Here is a 17,708-nt window from a genome sequence, read left to right as displayed (position 1 = left end):
CTCCATGTCATTCCTGGTTAAATAGCTTTTAGTTTTACCTTCCCCTTTGTGTTCTAACTACATCTAGTTAAATGCTATTCACTCACTCTTTTTTTGGGGGGGGGGGGTTGTCCATTTGTTTGTTTGGTTAGTTGGTTTTTTTGATACAGGGTTTTGCTGTGTACTTTGGAGCCTGTCCTGGAACTCACTCTGTAGACCAGGCTGGCCTCGAACTCATGGAAATCTGCCTGCCTCTGTGTCCCAAGTGCTTGGATTAAAGGTGTGTACCACCACCGTCAGGCTTCACTCACTCACTCTTAGTATGTCATTTTACATTTCATCTATTTTCCATAGGCTACTACTTGGTTGCATACCACCTGTTGTAATTTATGATAGTTAATTTTAATTGTTTGTTTTCCAAATTGGATCACTGATCAATATATTTTAAAGTAATATGAACCTTAAGTGCAGGTTTTCAAGCTCTTTGTGAGATATTTAGATCCTGTAGGTTTAAGGTAGAGCCCAGGGAATACATTTAAAGGTGCCAGCATAATTTGCATGCAGGTGTTGGCCCTGGGAGAGGTTCCATTTTCATTTTATTTTGTTAGGATTATGATTACATCATTTCTCCCTTCCCTTTTCTTCCTCCAGACTTCCATTTATCCCACTTCTCTTTCAAATTCCTCCCCCCTATTTTTCATTAATTGCCATTACACACATACATGTGTATACATTTATGTTCCTCAGGACATAAATATAACCTGCTCTGTCTGTATAACATTACTATCATATATGCTTTCCAGGCTGACCATTTGGTATTGGAAGCTATTTTTCCCTTTCTCAGTATTCTTTAGTTGCCTGTAGGTATTTGTATAGACCAAGGCCTTATGTACTTTCCACTGTCTACTTTGGCATTTCTATTGTTATGGTCCTTGTTCAGCTCATGTTTAACCAGTCATGTCAGTGAGACTTTAGAGGTATAGCTTCTGGCTTCCCTAGGAGACACAGTTTCTCAGAAAACTCCCTGACCATCTGGCTCTTACAATGTTTCTACCTTCTAAGGAGGTAGAAACAGGATCTTTTAGAATGCCTTGTACACAATAAGCATTTAATAAACTTTCATTGAGTAATTAAATGAAAATAATCTGGTTGATATAAGAATAGCTGATTTTAAGGAATTGAACATAGTACCAGCCAGAAAATTGACCTCTGTAATCTCAAGGTTTACTAGGAAACCTTCAAAAACAATTTGCCACTTCTCTTTCCAAGACAAGTGTCTTCAGAACAGAATCAGACTATTGACCCTGAATAGGCTAATATGAACATATCCTGCCTGTGCAATAACAACTCTAGCTGATAAAAATTATTATGCACATCAGTTTTGGTAAGATAATAGTCAGTGAACTGGCTGGGTAGCAGAGGAGATGTCCAAATATATGAATACAAACTGTTCAGTCTATCTAGTGTTATTTGTAGGTATATGAGTTCAGGGCTGGCCACTTGATTTTGTGATAACCAATTAATGCTTCTTCCCTAGAGAAGACTATTCCTCCTGCTCAGCTTTATGTAGTTTCCTATTGTTTACTGTCTATGGGTAGGCCCTAATAATATTTACTCCTTCCCTATTAGCACATTCATTGGTGTTGTACCTTATTTAGGCGGTCATATCACTGTGGTAACATGGGGGAAGTTTTCCTGTCATGTCTAAGACATTTACTCTCACATCAGCTTTCCTGGTTTCCTTGATCTTTCAGTCTTTCTGACTCCCCTTTCTGTGGCATTTCCTGAGCTTTAGGTGCAGCAATTGTGTTATAGATATATCCAGTGGAGATGGCCCACTCTTGTGGAGACCCAGTACGTGCCTCAACAATTGTGGTTCATGGCTGCAATGGCTGTGTTTTGCCAGGAGATGACATGTGTCAACCCTTCTACCTATTTTTCTAACTCTGGCATTTTTCTGCCCTTTCTTCCTCAGCATTTCTGAGCCCGAGAAGGGGGTTTATATATGCCTCGTTCAGAGTTGAGCAAAGATAAGTCTTTTGAAGTGACTTGATCAGAGGAATGAAACATAAAACGAGTTAAAATGAATGAAGACAGCCCACAAGACTTCAAGGAGATCATTAAGACAAGGAGGAGAATTTACATTATGGGAGTTTCAGAAAGAACAAATCTATTTTCACTAGTGTACATGAAGCATTCTCCATATGTCAGGCCAAAGTGCACATCCCAATGTGATTATGAAGTTTGAAATCAAATCAGCTATCATCTCAGGCTGCACTTGTATGAAATTAAAAGTCAACAGTTGGAGGAATTGGGAAATCTATAAATATGTGGAAGCTAAACAACAGTCTCCTGCATGAAACCAAAAGGTGGGTATAAAAATATCTTGAGATGATCGCAATGGGAACAAAAGGTGCCGACCCCTCTGGGATGCAGCAAAAGCAATTGCAATAAATTCATTTTTAAGTAAATTCCTATACCAAAAAAGAAGAATTCTGAAAAAAAAAATGCTTCAAGGAACTAGAATACTTCAAGGAACTGGAATGAACTAAACATAAGATTATCAGAAGAAAAAAATTAAATCAAATACAGAACATAACAAAATCAAAATGAATCAATACAACTAGAATACACACACACACACACACACACACACACACACATACACACCTGCATATGTGGCATTTACCTGCATCCACATGATCACCTATAGGCACATACACATAATACACGCATGCAAGTGTTTCTGTTGCTAAAGGTTTGCTTTTTCTCAAGAAGTTTAAAACTACTTATGTAATTTTCATTTTACTCTCAGGATCCCCCTCATCAAGAAAACAGCTATGGCTCCTTACCCATGTGTCCCTCTCCTTCTTCACAAGCGGTTTTACTATTAGGCAAGAGCAAAAGAACCCTGATGTCAACTGTCTTGCTTCCAGTGATGTCAGTGGCAGGACTGTTCCTGTGCAAGTGCCATGTCTTGTGAGTGGTCAGTCCCCTTCCTACACAGACAGACTTAGTTATTTGTAGTTACAGTACTTAAAGTTGTATTGCTTTTAATTTTATACATAAAAGCATATTAGGGACCATAGTGACAATTATGGATACTAAGGTCATAATTATGAAATTAATAATAAATTCAAGTATATATTAAAAGTTATAAGTATGGGATTCCACAGAAACTAGAAGAGAGTCCGCTTGTGAGCCATCAAAGCAAGGAGCTGTGTAAAATTGAAAAGAAATTCCAAGATTTCTGCATCTTGTACGACGACTCATGATTCCAAATGGGAAGTAGTTCTCTTTTGAAATGGTGATATTAGAACTCCAGTTATTTTCTTATTTTGAACATTTTCAATGTTTGTTGAGGACACATGATCTTTAAGTTTACTGTATAGATTCAAAACTCATGAGTGAAATAAAAAACGAAGTCATACATTCTGCCTGATAGTTCTACCAAGACTGCAAAGGAGGAAATATAAATCACACAGCTGGGAAAGAACTCCTCAACCACACATCCCTTCTGCTCGGGCTAGGTTTTATTTTCAACTTGGCATATGTAAGAGTCCCCTGGAACAAAGGAGCCTCAATGGAAGGACTGCCCAGAACAGGTTAGTCTGTGGCCGTCTCCACTGAGAATTACCCTGGTGGTTGTTGGTGAAAGGGAGCCTTGGACACTATGGGTAGTGCCAATCTGTGCGAGTGGAGCTGGGTTGTATAAGAAATCTGCCTGGACAAGAGCCAGAGAGAGAAAGAAAGCCTGTGAGCAGTATTCCTCCATGGTTTCTACCCCAGGTTCTTACCTTGAGTTCTCACCCTGAAGAAAAGTAAGCTAGAAGAAGTTATTGCCACCATAATAAAAAAATGAACAGAGGACAAGGAAGCATGACCTACAACCAGCTAGCGAATCCAAGAAACATTTTATTTACATGTGTATCTCTCTTAAAACAGCTTGTTAAATAAGAATATTAGTCACCTTAGTAATAATCTATAATTAACTTACAAAAACGTACTGTTTCATGCCTGTTATCAGGCATTCTTGTCTTCATTAATAAATATCTGTAATGGAGAATCAATAACGCAAGATATTGTAAATAAGCCAATACTGATATCAGCTGGATGTGAGCTGCAGATTAGAAGGCTTGAAGTGTCATACTAACTCTGTTGGCCTCCAGACAGGATGGATATGTAAATACGGGGCTCTAATGATGACCTTTTTCAATTTCTAATTAAAGTATCCAATCACGTGGAAAATTGTGCATTTTTCTTAAATACATGTGACTGAAACTCAGGAGAGGTTGAGCAGGAGGAAAGAAAGGCTGTGGACATCATTAGCATATTAATAGAACTGAAGCCGAGGAAGTGGATGAGTGAAGGGATATGAGTTGGTTTAGAGATGTCAAGTGAGGTAAGTGCCCAGTGAATCTTGGAACAATATTAGGGGTGACATTGCAAAGATATTTAGTGAATTGGTAGGTGCCCAGGTGAGAGAAGCTCTGGTACTGGGCAGAACTATAGCCAGGAAGGCAATGAAAATATCAGAGGCTCAAGTCTGAGGCATGAATGGTAGGGGGTATTTATTTTTAACTCGCTTGTTTTTGAGGAATACACACAGACACTCAAACCTTGAACACATTTAACAAACACTAGAGTACAGAGAAGAACTTGAAGGTACAGGAAAGAAGTGATATGTTTGATGGAGGTCTCTGATGACAGGTGAGGATCCAGGGCCTGGTTAGAGAGCCTGCCCCTCAGTAGGAAGAAGCACAAAATAGATACATACTTTGTGCTGCATGGCAACACCTCAGATAGTTAAATTTTATATATATTGAAGGGGAAGATGAATAGGAATCTCACTTACACAACTTAAGTAAAACATAGCTCTCTGAACAGATGAAGATAGGTTTCTTCTGTATCCGAGAATCTAATCAATATTTATATGTATAATTCAGCTATCATTCGCCTTAAAGGGGCTTATTGGGAAATGTTATCATTTTTACTATTTTCTACAGAGAAAATAATTTACTGTTTAAAATAACCCTGGACTTTTGAATTATAACCTTTTTATGTTCAAGCTATCTGTGTATTATTTCTCCTGCAGTTGTACATAAAATGCTTTTACATTAAAAAAGGACAAATACTTATATATATATATATATATACACTTTGAAAGTATCAGTAAAATGTATATATACTTCTCAGTAAGAGAATTTGGTCAAATATTTCTGCAGGTTTTGAAAGACAGACAAAGTGTAGAAGGAATCTGAAAAACAGAATAAATAGCACTGCTTGAGAGGAGATGTTTACATATCGTTCTTTTAGGGTCAGAAGAAAGAAGGAGGGCGTTGACCTCTGCTAAGTTGAAGACCCCTTATTCTTGTAAGCATTTAGGGAGAAGGCAGGGGTAACACCAAGTCCAGCCACTTCAAATCTGAACATACCTAATCTCCTTGTTCCTCTGTTTTTAGACACCAGCAATCTGACTATATTCTCACATATTACCTCCAGGGTTACTTCTGGACATCATAATCACTGAACTTCCAAACGTGCACAGTTGGCTCATTGTACGCAGTTCCCGGGAACTCTTACCTAGCCTAGCGTTTTGTTCCTTCGGCAATCCTTTTTTATTGTTGTTGTTGTTTCTTTCATTTTGTTTCCTTTGCTTGTTGTTTTTTAACATTACAATCTCCACAGTCCTCTGAGGAACAAAACTCAAAACCTTAAAAGGTATTTTCTCCATTCCTCACCCTGTCACTGAATTCTGATCATTCTAAGTCTACACGTATCAAAGCTCTCCCTTTCAAGGTCACCTCTGTAGATCCAGCTACTTTCAACAGAATCCTGTAGTGGGCTGCAGGGTTGTTCATTGTTTGTGTCTTGTCAGTTTGGGCTCTCTATCACATGCAGCTGGAGGGGTATTGTGATCATGGAAATATCTTTACGTCCCATAAATAGGCTCCACTGAGGTTACTCATTGCTACTGCTGGTACAAAGAAGTCCAGGTGACTTAGCATAGCCTCCAGGTCCTGGGTAGTGCTCCCAAGTTATTTCATACCTCCATTGCCACACACTTACTCATTTCTCACACAAACCAGAGTGCCTATGAACTGAATGCAGGGCTTTAAATTTGTTGTGTGAACTACTATATGCACACAGTGTAGAACAGAATGACTGCTACCCAGTGACAATAATCAATATTTGACAACTGGGTAAGTGAGTTCTAGCCTGCTCATACGGTAACAGAACACAGTAAGCGGGAAAGGCCTTGGCTGTTATACAAACTGCCAGGCTCTCTGCTTTCTCTTCTATGTCTGCACACTCTTGCACTCTCTGCCCGCTTGCACTGTGTTGGCTGAGTATAAAGACTGGAGTGAGAACAAAAACAAGTAACACCATGTTAATTTTTGTTCATTAGGTTCATTAGGACCAATCCAAGTCCATTCGCCCCTAGAAATTTCCACTCAACACCCAAGCTCACTAGGCTTCTATGTGTATGAGCTTAGAGGCTTGGACCCTTAAGTTCCCAGCTGGGCATCAAGAATTCCAAGACTATAGGTAGAGTGAATGATTACAGCACAGACCTGAGGCAGTTTTATCTAAGTCTGAGGATCTGCAGAGCAGCTGTGCTATGGACACTCTCCCTCTTTTTCAGATACTACCAGTCCTGCATCTCCTCTCTGTCTCAAACTCATAGTGGGTATTCAAGAAGAGGAAAAGGGCACATTGGCTGTATTCCCCAGAGAGTAAGGAAAATCAATCCATCATGACTGTGCAAAAAAATTAAGCAGAACATTTATTTTGGAGGCACCCTTAAAAACAATTCTAGTGATACCTTTCCATCACACTCTAGTAAAGGCTGTGGCCTCTGTCCTACATGATAAGCCGGAAAAATCTAAGCTAAGTGCATCAAAAATATGCAGAAAATGCTTTAGTTGAACATGAGAAATGTATATTTCTGGCTACACAGAGTTGGGATTTTGTTGTTCTCTTTGCGGGTTTGCAACATTGAAATAAATTATTACTCAGTCTTGTTCCTTCCGTGGAATTTTGAAGCAAGTGGCAATTTAATGTGGTAATATAAATCATATTCCTGACCAAAGCAGATTCATATTTTAGGGAGAAAATTCAATTAATACTATTTTTTGCTACTTTTCTCTAACATTTTATATTCCTCAAGGCATGATTTTTAATAATTTTGTAATTTGCCCTTGCTAGAAATTGTAATGATTTATTTAACAATAACCATGTCCATTTTTGCAAGTTGATTCCAGTTTTCTACTATTAGAAATGCCATGAATGTCTCAGTTTACCTAGGTCTTTGCTACATCTTGATTTCTTTCCATAAGACATAGTTCTAAAAGTGAACTTATCATGTCATTGGTCCTCTAGGCATGTTAACAAACAGCTTTTTAGAAACTTGCCATTCATTTAAATCACAGGCAAAGGTGTGTGTCAAGAATATCACAGCTCACCCAGTAGTTTGCAGGTGAGTAAGCTTTATATCATTACACCTGATTTATCTTTATATATATGATGCCTAGTTCCATACACCCCATGTCTTCTTCTCACTAATCTGTTGTACCTTTTACTTATTAATTTATAATTCTTAGCATATTAAATATATTAATCATTCTATATTATTAATTTTTGTTTACTTTTCATTAACATCTTGATGCTTATGGTGATTACTAATGTGGAGTATATTTTCCTTTTTCTGTAGTCAAATGAATTTGATTTTGGACTTATGATTGCTCATATTCATGAGGACCAAATGACACTTACTATATATCAACCAGTATGTTTTTATAATTGTGTATTTTTCACATATCTATTTAATCCATCCAGAATATCTTTATTTTTATGTTTTTTAAATATAATCAGGGTTATCTAGAAATACATAGTAAAACTGATATAGAAAAAAGAGACAGAGCAGGTGAGAGACCTGTGATCAGACCACACCACCACTGGTGTCTCCCACTGGACTCTACTCCCACAAGACCCACTCTACCACCCAAACCCACCTCATCATCCCCTCCTTTGCCAGCTATCTCCAACAGCATTAGCAGCCCCTACAGATACAAGCACCACCTACACCAGTGGGAAGAGAAGGTGAGTGGCTGGTCTCCCAGCTAAACTGCCCCAATCTTTAGGCCTTAGACCCCAGGGCACATCCCATGCTCCTCCCCCTCCCATCTCAGCGACAGCAAGGCAGTTGGACCATGTACCAACTTTGATGGAACCCCACTGCTCTGGTATAGACCCCAGCAGCTAGCCAGAAGGTAAGAGACCTAAAGGCAGGCTGCAGCAGCACCACAGCTACCTGCTGCACTCTCTTCCCACAAGACCCACTCCACCACCTGACCACACCTACCCAGCATCCTCCTCACAGACAACCCTCTTTGGAACATCAGTAAACCCTACAGACACAGGCACATCCCACACCAGTTGGAAGAACAGAGGGGTAAACGCCAGTGTAAGAACACATGCAACAACATCAAGGGCAATATGGCACCACCAGAACCCAATGGTCCTACAACAAAGACCTGAACATCCCAATGCAGGTGAAACAGAAGAAAATGACCTTGAAAATAACTTTATGAAAATCGTAGAGGCTGCTAAATGCAAGCTGATGTAGCTATCTTAATATTTAACAAAATAGACTTCACACTAAGATTAATCAAAAGTGATAGAGAAGGACATATTCATCACATGAAAAGATCCATCAAGATGAAGTCTCAATTCTGCACATTTATGCCCCAAATATAGGGGCACCTACATTTGTAAAAGAAACATTACTAAAGCTTAAATTACACATTAAACCCCACACACTAGTACGGGGAGACTTCAACATCCCACTCTCACCAAAGGACAGGTCTGCCAGAGAGAAACTTAACCAAGAAATAAGGGAACCAACAGATGGTATGACTCAAATAGACCTAATAGACATCAATTGAACATTTCACCCAAACACAGAAGAATATACCTTCTTCTCAGCACCTCATGGAAACTTCTCTAAAATTGTCCACATGCTCAGTAACAAAGCAAACCCCAACAGATAGAATATAATTAGAATAACCCCTGTATCTTTTCGGATCGCTCTGGGTTAAAGTTAGAATTCAGCAACACAACAAACTACAGAAAGCCTGAAAACTCATTGAAACTGAACAACTCTCAATAACTGAATCATTGGGTTAAGGAGGAAATAAAGAAAGCAACTGAAGACTTCCATGAAAATGAATGCACTACATATCCACACTTAGGGAACACCATGAAAACAGTACTAAGGGAAAGTTCATTATACATCAAGAATTTGGATAAATCTCAAACTAGAGACTTAACAGGACACTTTAAAGCTCTAGAAAAAAAAAAAAAGAAGAAGAAGAAGCAATCTCACCCAGGAGTAGTAGAGGACAGGAAATAATCAAACTCAGGGCTGAAATCAACAAAATAGAAACAAAGAGAACAATACAAAGAACCAATGAACAAAGAGTTGGTTCTTTGAGAAAATCAGCAAGATAGACAAGCCCTTATCCAAACTAACCAAAAGAGAGAGAGCATCCAAATTAGCAAAATCAGAAATGAAAAGGGAGACATAACAACTAACACTGAGAAGATCCAAAGATAAATTTATATATTTTTGCATTAATTCTGCCTCTATGTGAAATATTAATGTTTATTTTTCTCTAGATATTATGCTAATATGCATTGTCCTTTATTCTTTGCACTGCAATTATATTGCCCAATCCCCAGCCGAAATCCTGGTTCTGCTCCTTGTCAGTCTAATTATGCATAGTCAGCAGCAATCTGGAAATATAAAATGAAAAATTGCAAAAATAATTCATACATTTTAAATGATTTGCTATTCTGAATAGCACAGTAAAGTTCACACCATCCTGGTCCTTCCTGACCTGATGCTGAGTGATCCCTTTATCTAATGCATTCACTCTATTTATTTTGGATGCTGCTCATTATCAGAGCCACTGCCACAATTTCATGGAACTTGTGGTTAAGTCAACCTTAATTTACCTCCCCTTAACCACAAGAGTAGTGGTGCTGGCCATTGGCAATTGCAGAATGGAAGCTAAAAGACAATTTAAGGAAAATGTAAAGCTACAAGATATTTTGACAGTTAAGTTAGACATAGTAGAGATTAGCAATGATAGGCAATCATATCACAAAATTCTATCATCATTGATTGGATATCATTTTAATCTCTAATATGCATAATTCATTGAGTATATATATTGAGTAACATGATACATATCAATTTAGGTTCTGTCTATAGCTTCATACACTCTTTGGCATTTCTGTAACACACCTTCATGGTCAAGAGAAGATTATGACTGTAAATGCTACTAGCTTCTGGCTAGACACTTGACCGCCTCGGAACAAAGTATGCTTCATACACAGTCTTGCAACTAATGCTGCTCATATTCCTCTATTAAGGGCAATACGCTTTGTTGTGATATGTAAAACTGCCTCATCATCTCAATGTGAGATGTTCCATCTTCCATGGTGTCCTGTGCTGGGAAATGGGGGTAAACAAAAATGACCTTGAAGATGATAGAATTTCCTCATTGGTCCTAGATTTAACATTATCCTCTCAACCTCGTATGAAACAAACAAAATTTTACAGAGCTTAAACCACCATGGTCCCTATTTCTATGTAACATGAAATAAGATTAGCAGTGAGCTGTCCTAGAAATAACCACTTATATCAAATGTCATTAGGTTAGCAGGTATTTTATGATTAGAAGTTATAATATGTAAAACTGGCAATTATTACAGTGACATGAAAGAGAATTGCCAATTAGTTAGCTAGAATTACTAAGTGGAATACACTTTAAAGGTGTGGCAATATCAGTTGTTTGATTCAAAGTGGAGAAAGAAAATACAGAGGAACAAGAAGAATGAGAAGGAGAAAAGAGGCAGGATTTTTATTTTTAGGTGAGGAGATGTTTATATTGCCCAGGGCATACATAAGTAAAGAAAACCATGGTATAGTGGATAGCCATCCCAGCCTTGGCCTGGAAGTTCCAACCCCCATTGAGGCTTCGGTAATGGTCACGCCCACAAGGTGGGGCAGAGGAGGAAGTGGAAGACCCAGGATCGAGAGGAAAGGCTCTCTTGGTTCTGGGACGCTGGACACAGGAGGTAGACTGGGCAGAGTTCTCCAGAGAACACCACCAGACTGCACCATACCTTTGCCAGACCCTACAACCTATCCCTTCATTTGTAAGTTACCCCACAAAATAAACCTCTCTTTTAACTACATGGAGTGGCCTTAATAATTTCACCAATATTGTGGTCCATAGAACTTGTCCCCATCTGTTCTTTTGTGTTGCTGTTGTTTGTTGGCCCCAAAGTTAGGATCAGTAGAAAGTGGCTGATAAGAAGTGTGTGGTCCTGGAATGGTAACTTTATCCCATCCATCCATGTGTTGGTCGTTAAAGATGGCAGCCAAGAGTTTCTGTCAAAAAAATAATAATAATAATAATACATGTCATAGGGTAGAATACCTCAGAAAACTGTTGAAATCTCTCATGGGAAATCTTTAAATTTCTCACCCATAAATAAATATGGCTGTTATGCATTTGAGAGCTTCGACAGCTATGTAGTTTCAATTATTTCCTTTTCCAAAGGAAAAGTAGGTTTTTCTTATTCAACTGCTGCATATTGTGTGACAACTATGTATGTGTATATGTGTGCATACATTAGAGTTTCTAAGGGGAACAACCCCTGGGAGATATCTAAATGTATGTTTAGATATATGCACCCTTAATTATCTAAATATTTATCTTTGAAAATAAATGTCATAAATTATTTTTACATGTTGTTTGGAAACTGGAAGTTCTATTGTGTGTTATCTGAATCCAAGAAACTCAAAAAAGATAGTGGTGTAGTTCAAAACCCTGGGAGAAAGATACCCAATGTGTCAGATTTCTATGATTATCTTATGACCTAAAAATTCAGAGCACAGACCACAGGAGCATACCAGCATCCCATCTGATACAGCTAACTTAACCTTCTGCATTTTGGTTCTGCATACAAATTTTCTCAGTGTTTAGTCAAAAAATTAAAATGTTGTTCTCTTAAAGAAACAACCAAAGTGTTGCATCCAGGGGTAACATTTTACTAACTTCTAGGGATCACATGGTTTGTCAAGCTGACATTTAAAATTAACCGTAAGTATATAGATATCCTTCTGTTTGTGTGTAGTATTAAGTGTGTAGTGTAGGGTGCATGTTTAAGTGCACTGTGTACATAAACACATGTTCTGGGAAGGGTAGTTAGTTTTGATTTCTTATTCACCAAACATGATTTGCAAAACTAATGCAGTTGAGAAGATTATGTGTGTCTTACAGATTACAGATGGAGCAGTATAGTTAGAGTTTTCCTGCCTGGCCCAGTCAGGACAAATCTCTCTCACCCGCCAGTCCCACAGTCGCTCAGACCCAACCAAGAAAGCACACAGAGACTTATATTGTTTACAAACTGTATGGCTGTGGCAGGCTTCTTGTTATCTACTTTTTCTATCTTAAATTAACCCATTTCTGTTAGTCTATACTTTGCCACATGGCTTGCGGCTTACCAGTGTCTTTACATGTTGCTTCTCATGGCGGCGGCTGGCGGTGTCTCTCCAGCCTTCTACTTCCCAGAATTCTCTTCTCTCTTGTCCCGCCTATACTTCCTGCCTGGCCACTGGCCAATCAGAACTTTGTTTACACAGAGCGATATCCACAGCACTTCCCCTTTTCTTTTTTTTTTTTAAGGAAGGTTTTAACTTTTACATAGTACAATTGCATATAACAAAACAATTATCAAGCAAGAATTACAGTTAAATATTAAAAAAGATATCCTATCTATCTTATATTTGTGAGTCTAAGGTTTTATATCTAACTTATCTTTTATCATAACTGAGGAAATTATAACTATCTAGTCTTCAACCACATCAAAGACCTCAGAAGGATATAATATTACCTGAGAACCGGGAGAAGGAACAACAGCTGCAGAGAGACATTGGTTAATAGAAAAAACAACAGAATTAAATCAGCCTATATACTTCAAGGATGTGCTGACCTCAGAATGGAAACCAGGGCATGTGTTACGTTGGGGACGAGGTTTTGCTTTTGTTTCTGCAGGAGAAGATAAGCTGTGGGTACCATCAAAACTGATAAAGGTTCGATTTGAACAAGAGAGACCTCTTAATTAGAAGAGGTGATAGTTCATCAACCAACATGACCATCCAGTTTAAACTCACTTATACCATTAATACATGCCTTTTCATTTAATCAGATGTAACTTGCCAAAAGGGGACCTCCCCAAAATTAGTCTTGGGGAAGGGTTTTTGTTTTTGTCTTTTAGGAGAATGAAGGCTAAAGAATCTGAAGAACACTGGACAAATGAGACAACTGAAGAAAAAGGACAAATCATCTGTCCCAGGAAAAAGAGTAAAATGGCCTATTGGTATATCATCTACAAAATTTCATAAATCTTTCTAAATGTTTGTTTCTGCTCTTCTCTAAAAAATTAATACTCTTAGTCTTCTTGTAGTCCCAGTTCAATTAAAGCTTCAAGCTGATTTTGGAGTTGGAGAATGGCTCTCTCCTCCTTTAAACTCAAGCATGTTGTTAAAAAGAAAATGAAAACTCCCTGTATCATACCAGAAGAAAGAGCCATCTTCTGACATGGGACAGGAGAAAAACCAAATTAATTAAGGGACTATTCTATTACTAATCTCAATTCTTTGACTCTATTCTGATTCTTTAAACTTTCCTTAAAGTATGAATTTTATATCAGAATTCACAAGATATATATATATTTTAAACTTTGTTGAGATAATAATGGTCATATGAGTACTAATTAATTTAGAGAAAAGGCTTCAATTAGCTGCCTATACATGTCTTTGTGTTCGAGTCTCTTTTCAGTTTTCTGCAGGAAATCACGGCCAGGCCTAACATCAAATGAAATCTCCAGGAAGAAGATGGGGCCCCACGTTGGGCGCCATTTGTAGTTAGAGTTTTCCTGCCTGGCCCAGTCAGGACAAATCTCTCTCACCCGCCAGTCCCACAGTCGCTCAGACCCAACCAAGAAAGCACACAGAGACTTATATTGTTTACAAACTGTATGGCTGTGGCAGGCTTCTTGTTATCTACTTTTTCTATCTTAAATTAACCCATTTCTGTTAGTCTATACTTTGCCACATGGCTTGCGGCTTACCAGTGTCTTTACATGTTGCTTCTCATGGCGGCGGCTGGCGGTGTCTCTCCAGCCTTCTACTTCCCAGAATTCTCTTCTCTCTTGTCCCGCCTATACTTCCTGCCTGGCCACTGGCCAATCAGAACTTTGTTTACACAGAGCGATATCCACAGCAAGCAGACACAAGTAACTTGTTGGTAATTTTTATTATGTCTCTTGAAAAGATGTGAGATATATACTTTGTTATTGGTAAATTAAATACTATCAATAGTGATATTTCATTAATAAAATACTTCAACAACTGAAATGAATAATAAACTGATTATGTGCATGTTCTCAGAAATAAATCTATGCAATTAAGGAAATTTTCATAAACATCTAGAAAATGAATAAAGTAATAGACAACTGTGCTGGTTCATGCCTTCCTCTTGACACAAGCTGGAGGCTGGAATCTGGAGACAGGAACTGAAGCTGAGTTCATGGAGGAATGCTGTTTATTGGCTGGTTCCTCATGGTTTATTCAGCCTGCTTTCTGTTCTTTCTTCTTCTTTTGTTTTTTTTTAGTTAAAATATATTCTTCTCTCATACATATCCTGACCTCAGTTTCCCCTCTCTCCACTCCTCCTCTAGCACATCCTCTTTTCCTATATCCACTCCTCCAATGATTCTCTTCAGATACGAGTTGGCCTCTAAGAGAGGACAACAGGACAAGACAAAACACAATAAGAGAAGGCAAAAGCTCTGGACAAGTCAACCCGACAAGAGGAAAAGAGTCTTAAGAGCAGGCAAAAGAGTCAAGAGACACACCAGCTCCCACTTTTAGGAGTCCCACAGAAACACCAAACTAACAGCCATAACATACACAGAAGATCCATGCAGTCCCTGTTCATGCTGCCTCAGTCTCTGTGAGCCCATGTGAGCCCTGCTTAGTTGATTCAATCAGCCTGCTTTCTTATACAGTCAGGACCATCTATCCAAGAGTGTCATTGCCAACAGAGGCTTGGACTCTTCCACATCAATGATGAATCAAAAAACAAAAACTGTCCCTCAGACTTGCCCTCATGCCTGTCCTTTGGAAGTGTTTTCTCAATCGAGTTCTGCTCTACACAGATGAATCAATATGAATTAACTAGTAAATTTGCAAGTAAGACATGAGGTAACATTATGATGAGTACAGTGAATGACTTTGTGTAGAATTTTTAAATAGAAATGTAGACACTGTTTCTAAATTCAAATGAAACAATAACATATCCTAGGAAGGGTATACAAAACAGTATTGCCGTATCCATGGTAGATGAGCTCCAAGGCCTGAGTGGAGGCCTGAAGTTGCACATACCTCTAAGCCTCCCATGAACAATGTTTCTTCATACATTCCTGTGATAGAATTTAATTTTGAGTTAGGTGCAGTAGGAGAGCAACAACAAAAATAAATAACAAAATAAATAGTGATAAAGTATAGGTGTGACATCCACACCCTTCTTTACCTTTACCTTACAAAGAAAGTAAGCACCTCTTGGCGTTTCCTCATCATCAATGTATTGCCAGCATCACTGCCCATATGGTATGTGGCCATAATAAAAACTGACTTACTTCAACGTAAGCTCTGATATTGATGTAATAACTGAGATCGCTATTGCACAAGCAAGTGCTGAGAACCACATACAGTGTGTATACACTGGATATAGAGCTGATTCACAAAAGTGCTGTGCAACTGAAAAGTTGTCCATTGTTGACGTTTTAAGGTTTGATATTTTCAGTCCACAGTTGGTCCTTAGTAACCAAAGATGTAGAACATGGAACTTTAGTTAGAAGAACCTGTTATAATAAGGCAACACAATCGACAAAAAATGAACCTGAACAATACAATTATTCAAAGGAAGTTCAGAAAAAAAAAAAGACAGTACTTGAAAAAGAGAATTCTTGAAGACTGAGGAAAATTAGAAAGACATATTGATGAAAAAAAAGTAGGTGAGTTATAAGAAACAGAAATGGCTGGAAGCATCCAAAAAGATCATAAATATGCAAATAATAAAACTAGACTAACTTGTGTTTGGCAACCAAATGACCATTGGCATCCCCAGCAAAGGCAATTATTCCATGGTGATTCAATTATGTCACATCTCTAAATTTAGAGAAAATTCAGGAAAAAATGGAAAGGTACACTAACATCTATACCCGCTACTTAACATAATTTCAACTTCATAAAAGTAGTAAGAGCACAGCAGAAGACATGCAAAAAAAAAAAAACCAGAATAATGATACGATTTGTCTTCTAATTATATGGAATTATATGCATTAGTGAAAACATGTTATGAACCAGGCTGACATAAAACAATGGCACCTGCTTTTATTTGTAGAGATAGCACAACCCTGGCATCAACACAAACATCACAGATGTCTGTGTTATCTAGACTCTCCTTAGGATTGAGGGGAAGGGTGTTGTTGTCAGAAGAAAGAGGGTGAGGGATAAATGGGAGATCTAGGAGGGAGGAAAGGACAGGGAGAAGTGTTGCAATTATATTATAATCTCAAAAAAACCCATAAAATTCCAGAACATAACTGGTTCAGACACACAGCATTTTATTTCATTTCCAATTCTCTCTTTTATTCATATGTGAATGAGTGAAAATGTGCACATCTAGCATCATTATATATGTGTCACTAAATAGTTGAAACTCGCCTTTCTTACTTCAGAGGTTTGCTGTTCATCTTGTTATTTAACCCCTTTCAGGTAGGTGGGTGAACAACTAAAGTTGGCCTTGTTCTTACTACGTCCTACATGAGAGGGAATATTTCTGTACTTTTGAATTCATGGTTTTAGACTTAGCATACTAGGTGTGTCTTAGACATACCTGAAATACTAAAACATCTGTATAAAGATCTGTGGCTACTCTGTTATTGCTATGATACAATCTGAGAGTATAGGAATATGTCTGAAAGCATATTTTTCTTTACATATGACTATATGCCTATTGATGTTTTTTTGTGCTCTTAAGAGTATGTACCTGTATATGTACTTCTGTGATTACATGTGATTACATGATACAGTTTTTATGTATATATGTGTGAATTTAATACACATAGTTATGTCTGTTAGTGTACATATGTGATATGTGTATTTCAATTTCCATTTGCTTACCATAGCTTTATTTCTGTATCATATATTTTTACATAAATATAAGAGTGAATATCAGGATATTCTGAATTGCACTTCCAAAGCTACCTTACATAAACCTCTCATCAGCTTTCACAGCATGCTTAAGTGCCTTACCCATTAGGAAACCAAACCAGTACTATACAAAATAAGCATGATATTTCACTAACAATTGCAACCTTGATCATTTCAGTAGTTATGCTGGTACCATAGTCCATTCTATAGATATTTAATTGTTTTAATGTGTATAGATATCACCTTAACTGCTAACTTAGATACTTTCATCCCAAGTAAAAACAATGACAATCAGAAACATGGATAAATCATTTCTTTTAGAAGGTATGGTAACATAGTTCAGGGCAAGCATCACATGTATACCTAA

The sequence above is a fragment of the Onychomys torridus genome, chromosome 20, assembly GCF_903995425.1.
Source record: "Onychomys torridus chromosome 20, mOncTor1.1, whole genome shotgun sequence".
In the NCBI taxonomy this organism is placed as follows: domain Eukaryota; kingdom Metazoa; phylum Chordata; class Mammalia; order Rodentia; family Cricetidae; genus Onychomys; species Onychomys torridus.
This window is presented reverse-complemented; position numbering follows the sequence as displayed.